The following is a 5,396-nucleotide window of genomic DNA, read 5'->3' as shown; positions in this document are numbered from 1 at the left end:
CGTGTTAATTTAGAAATTCAATTTAGTCAGCATAAAGTGGGTGGGAGTTCTCAGTAGTGGCCAAAAAAAGACCGCTGATTTTCGATAGTCAAGCAGTTCATAGCATGTACCCCCACTTGACCGCTTCACCACATCAGGCTTTCCCTAATTAATAAGATCTAATCTTCCTCTTCGTGGCTCTGGTGTTCTTGAATTAATCTGTTTTCTTAATGGAATTCTTGTACTATCACCTTGCTTTATTGTTCTTCCTTTTCATTTGTGTCAAGAACTTGTTCCATCATCGGGAGAGAAATTCTGCCCCCTGCTCATTTGCTCTTCTGTTATTGGACACCTATACTCCTTAAGCAACCACTATACAAATCACTGCATTCTCTTTTATCACGTTATGGTCCAACCCTATCTCTCAGATTTTGGTTCTCGTTTTGTCATCGTTGTGTCTTCACCATCTGTTGTGGAAGAATGCTTCACCAAGAAATGACAAGATATTTGCGAACAGGCCCAAGTCAATGGCAGGGGATTGCGTCTGACCTACAATTATTCTGCTTTTGTGTGGGCACCTTATGGTGATCTTTGGCGAAAAGCTACGACGTCTTGCTGTTGCCTGAAATATTCTCTTCAAAGAGTCTACGAAATTCCTCTACGGTACGTGAGGAAGAAGTTAGTTGCCTAATTCGCAGACTGTTGAAGGTTGAGAACCAGTGGAACACAAGAACGTGGAGCTGAGGCTTTTGTTCTCTACTCTGGCTTCCAATGTTGTCATGAAGAGTGTCTGCTGGAAAACGTTGTGTTTGAAGAGGAACATGCTGGCACATAAGATGGAGAAGCAACTACTTCAAGATTTTAAGGATAAGTTCTTTCCTAGCCTAGCCATGAATATCTGTGATTTTATCCCAATTTTGAGGGTGATTGGTTTTAAAGGGCTGGAGAAGAATATGAAAAAAGTTGCATGGAATTAGAGATGAGTTTTGCAAAATTTGATTGATGAAATTCGATTAAAATTTAGAGAGAACCACTTCTTTGAAAGCTGATGAAGTAACAGATGGAGAAGAGAGAAGGTCGGTGGCTGAAATTCTCTTGTGTCTGCAAGAATCAGAACCTGAATTTTACACGGACGAAGTTATCAAAAGTACAGTGCTGGTACGTAGTAGCAACTAGCATGCACCAAGTTTTCTCTGTTTTATTACATCTTTATTAATCTGAACTATTAGAGGCTGAAATGTCGAAACTTAACTGTTCAAGTCCGTAATCGGAAAACCCTTTTCTACATGTTTCTTAGTGTTTGATTCTGCAGAACCAAATTCCGTTTCGTCATTCGTATTAGTACACTGCTTCCAAGCTTTGGCTGGTAGAAGCTAGTTTTGGAAAAGAACATAGCTTCGGCAGCTCAGTTTCATTCCCCAACTTTGGTTCCGGAGGAGAAGAGAAAAGAGTGAAACTTGTCTGTGTTCTTGCCGCCTGAGCTTTATGCACTATTCTTTAGATTCTAACCGCACAGGCAAGATTTACTTGGTTGTTTGTGAAAACTTGTTGATATAACAAAATGAGTACATAAATAATGAACTCTAACCATAGTTAGAATATCCAGTTTTAAGGTATAGATCGAGAAATTAGTTGGGTCAATCCACAGGATATACGTACCAAGAAATGACATAATATTTGCTGACAAACCCCAACATGTCTGGGGATCACTTTACTTACAGTTATAGCGCGTGTGTGCCCAAAAATGTCTTAAGCTCTAAAGGAATGGGAATACCGTGTTTCACCCCTTGAAAGTTCACCTTTGGTATCTATGCTAAATTTTCCAATATTCACACAATGAAGTATTGTCAAATTAAACACCAGGAAGCATGAACAAGATTTTCATCCTAACAATGCTAAAGCAATGTATGTGTATCAGATGATGTTTGTTGCTGGCACAGAAACATCAGCAATTACTTTGGAATGGGCGATGACACTCGCTCTTGAATCATCCAAAAGTAATGCAGAAGGTGAAAGCTGAGATTGATGAACATGTGTTGGACATGGGCGTTTGCTTAACGAGTCGGATATTGCCAAGCTTCCCTACCTCAGGTGTGTCATAACGAGACTCTTAGATTATATCCTCCAGCTCCCCTTTTGCTGCTGATTTTCGTCTGAGGCTTGCACTGCGGGGGGGTTCGATATACCGCAAGGCACAATGCTGATGATAAATGCTTGGAGCATGCATAGAGATCCCAAACTTTGGGAGGAGCCCGATGAATTCAAGCCTGAAAGATTTGAAGCAGGTTTAGGAGAGGGAGATAGTTTCAAATATATTCCATTTGGAATGGGGAGGAGAGTTTGTCCAGGCGCTAGCATGGGTTTGCAGATAGTTTCTTTAGCCTTGGGTGTCCTCGTCCAGTGCTTCGAGTGGGATAAGGTTGGAACAGTGGAAGACACGAGCCATGGTCTCGGAATTACTTTGTCTAAAGCTAAGCCTCTGGAAGCATTGTGCAGTCCACGCCGTGATTTGATTACCCTCCTCTCCCATCTTTAATAAATGGGTTTCAAAGCTATCTTCTTTTCTAGCTTAAGGCTTCGAGGTCAAGTGAAGGGCCTTTCCCCCGAGTTCATAAGGAGGTCTTACATGGACGCACGCTGATGGCATTCCTTCTAAATGTTTTACATCTTCAAAATGTGTTGATAGAATGATTGTGATCTCTTCTATCTATGTATTTAAATGCTTGCTGTTATTATTGTGTGTATAGTACTATAAAGTTGTTGCTTTAACACGTTACTTTTCATTTAAGAATAATATTTAAAATATTTTTTTTTATATTAATATATTAAAAACAATTTTAAAACATACAAAAATTAATTTTTAAAAACGTTAACATTTTTGTTGTAATAGCTTTTGCTATTACAAAATTTTTTTTTAAAATAAGTTTTTTAAAAATTATAAGTTTTTTCAAATTCAGTTTTTACGCACATTTAAGATAAAAAAAAAAAAAAAAAACAGATTTAAACAATAAAAACTAGTCAACTTTTAAAATTATAATAATCTAAAAGAAGCTCCAACCATACCGCAGTGCTAAATGGAGCGTAATCTGCTATCTAAGCTGTTTAGAGGTAATTACTATTTTCCTGCAAGGTAATTACATGTACTGGGCCTGGCCTGTGTTTTCTTTTGGAACGGTTTGCAATATTCATTGAAAGGTTTGCGCTGGTCAAAGCGATAAAGGGTTGATCCTGGCTTAAAAACAAATGCCATTTTATTTCAAATAACTTAAGGTAAGTGCTTTATCTGCAAATAGGCTTCAGGCCCAAATAATATATAGTTCAGTGTCCCGTCTGGATTCTAGAAAAGTCAACTGGCTCTATAGTCTATACCTCAAGCAAAGACCATGTTAGTTTTACCAACGTGTTAAATGCCATTTGACTTTCTTTTTTGTTTTTAACCCCCACAAACCATGAATTTTATTATTTTAAGAGTTGGATAACTGGACTAGCCACTCTTTCATGCTTCTCTTGGAAAAATATGCTGTCTTACTACTGCCTTGCTTTCTTCTTCCTAATTTTTCTTGTAATCAATTATGTATTCCATAGGTAACAAAAACTCGCCGCCAAGTCCCTCCTTCTCTCCAATAATAGGCCATCTCCACTTCTCAAGCCACCACTACAACCAAACGCTACAAGACTTTATTGCAGCAATATGGCCCAGTTCTTTCCCTTAAAGTAGGCTGCAGGTCTATGCTTGTTTCCTTAGTTCTCATCAGTGTTGAAGAATGTTTCACATAAGAACGACGTGGTCTTTCAACAGGCCTACTTTCGTAGCCGGAGATCGTTTAACTTACAACTATACCAACTATTATCTTCTCTCCATATGGCCATCTTTGGCGTACCCTAAGGCGCTTCGCGTCCTTGAAATGTTCTCTCAGAAAGGCCCTCAATAAGTTCTCTGCAGTCCGCAAAGAAGAGTTTGCTCCCTTCTCCGCCAATTTGTCTAAAGTCTCCTGTAGTGGCAACAAAAGGTTGATTTGCATTATTTCTTCTCACTCCCAGTTTCAAATGTCGCTATGAGGATGTCTGCTGGTAAGAAATGTATTGAAGAGGAGAATTGCCTGCTCGGATCTGGGCAAGCAGGATCTTTATGGAACTCAAAAAGATATTCCATCCATCTATATCCACGAGTTTGGTGGTAATTTCTTTCCTGTTTTGAAATGGATCAATTACAAGGGTTTTGAGAAGAGTGTTATCAAGGTGCGTGATGCGAGGGATGGATTTTCGCAAGACTTGATAAGATGAGATTCGACAAAAAGAAAACCAGTTCATGTTCAAGTCCTGATGCAGGACCGGAGAAAGACAACTGTGATCGAAACTTTATTGTTCTCTCCAAGAACAAGAACCTGGATTTCCTATACAGATGAATATCATCAAGGGTCTCGTATTGGTAAGCAGTTTTTTGCAGGCAGATTTAGATTGATTGTCTTTCCATGTTTCTGATTTTTGGTTTTGCAATCGACAAAATTATTTCCTGTTTTATCGTTTTGGCGCATTAAGAATTGCATGGAGAAATTTATTGTGAATTATTTTCGTTTCAGCCCTTATTTTTTCAACTGCAAGTGACTAATGTCGCAGAAAAATTACCGAAGCAGATGCTTATGCTGGTGATATTGCTTTTGCTGTAAGAGAGCTGAGGAGGCTGTTTCTTGATGGCTTGTGTATCTTTCTGCCTTTTCTTTCCCCTCACCAATTTGTCGGTCTTCGTTTGGTTTTTATTATGTGCTCTTTTGTAGTTAGATCGCAGACGACGGGCCTATGTGACCCGGTTTTTCAGGTTTAATTCTAGTTAATTCGATTAAGGTTTTCGATGATTAGTTACATATCCAATCGAAACCTAAGTGGGGTTTAATTAAAAAAGAAACGATGAACTTTTTAACTAAAATAATTAATCTGAATTGAACTTTCAATGATTGGTGTATTAAATGATAATCTATTAATTCCAGCTGTTTTTTGAGCCTAGTTATTTACCTTTCAGAAACCGAGCTGTAATCTATTATAATAGAAATGTTATTATCAATATCTTAAAAAATTCCTCATGAAAAAGGATGCCTTATGCTAATTGCAGTATACACAATCTGCCGTCACTTTCCCTCAAATTCTGAATCTCCCCTTGTTCGTGTTAATGGGGGCAAAAAGAAAACGAGCCAGAGTTAGACGTGGCTATATAAGTGTTTCCCAGCTGATCACAATACCTATCAAGTTCTTAAAATATGGACAAGGAAGATGAATGATAGATTTGTTCACATTTTTTATTCAAATTTATAATGGGAGCATCCTGCAGTGTAATGGATGTGTATGTTACTAATGCTTCTGTTCAGAATTGAACCCAAGTATATATCAGCATTTTCCCTGGCTGACTTGAATTTCTTCTTGTT

The 5,396-nt window shown here is 38.2% G+C and overlaps 1 pseudogene; it reads left to right on the top strand.

The window, feature by feature from the left end:
- The first annotated feature begins 209 nt into the window (after positions 1–209).
- On the top strand, positions 210–2,697 carry LOC118042385 (cytochrome P450 81C13-like; annotated as a pseudogene).
- The last annotated feature ends 2,699 nt before the right edge of the window (positions 2,698–5,396 follow it).

The sequence above is a fragment of the Populus alba genome, chromosome 14 (assembly GCF_005239225.2).
Source record: "Populus alba chromosome 14, ASM523922v2, whole genome shotgun sequence".
In the NCBI taxonomy this organism is placed as follows: Eukaryota; Viridiplantae; Streptophyta; class Magnoliopsida; order Malpighiales; family Salicaceae; genus Populus; species Populus alba.
Note: the sequence above shows the minus strand (reverse complement) of the source record. Positions and strands in the feature narration are given on the sequence as shown.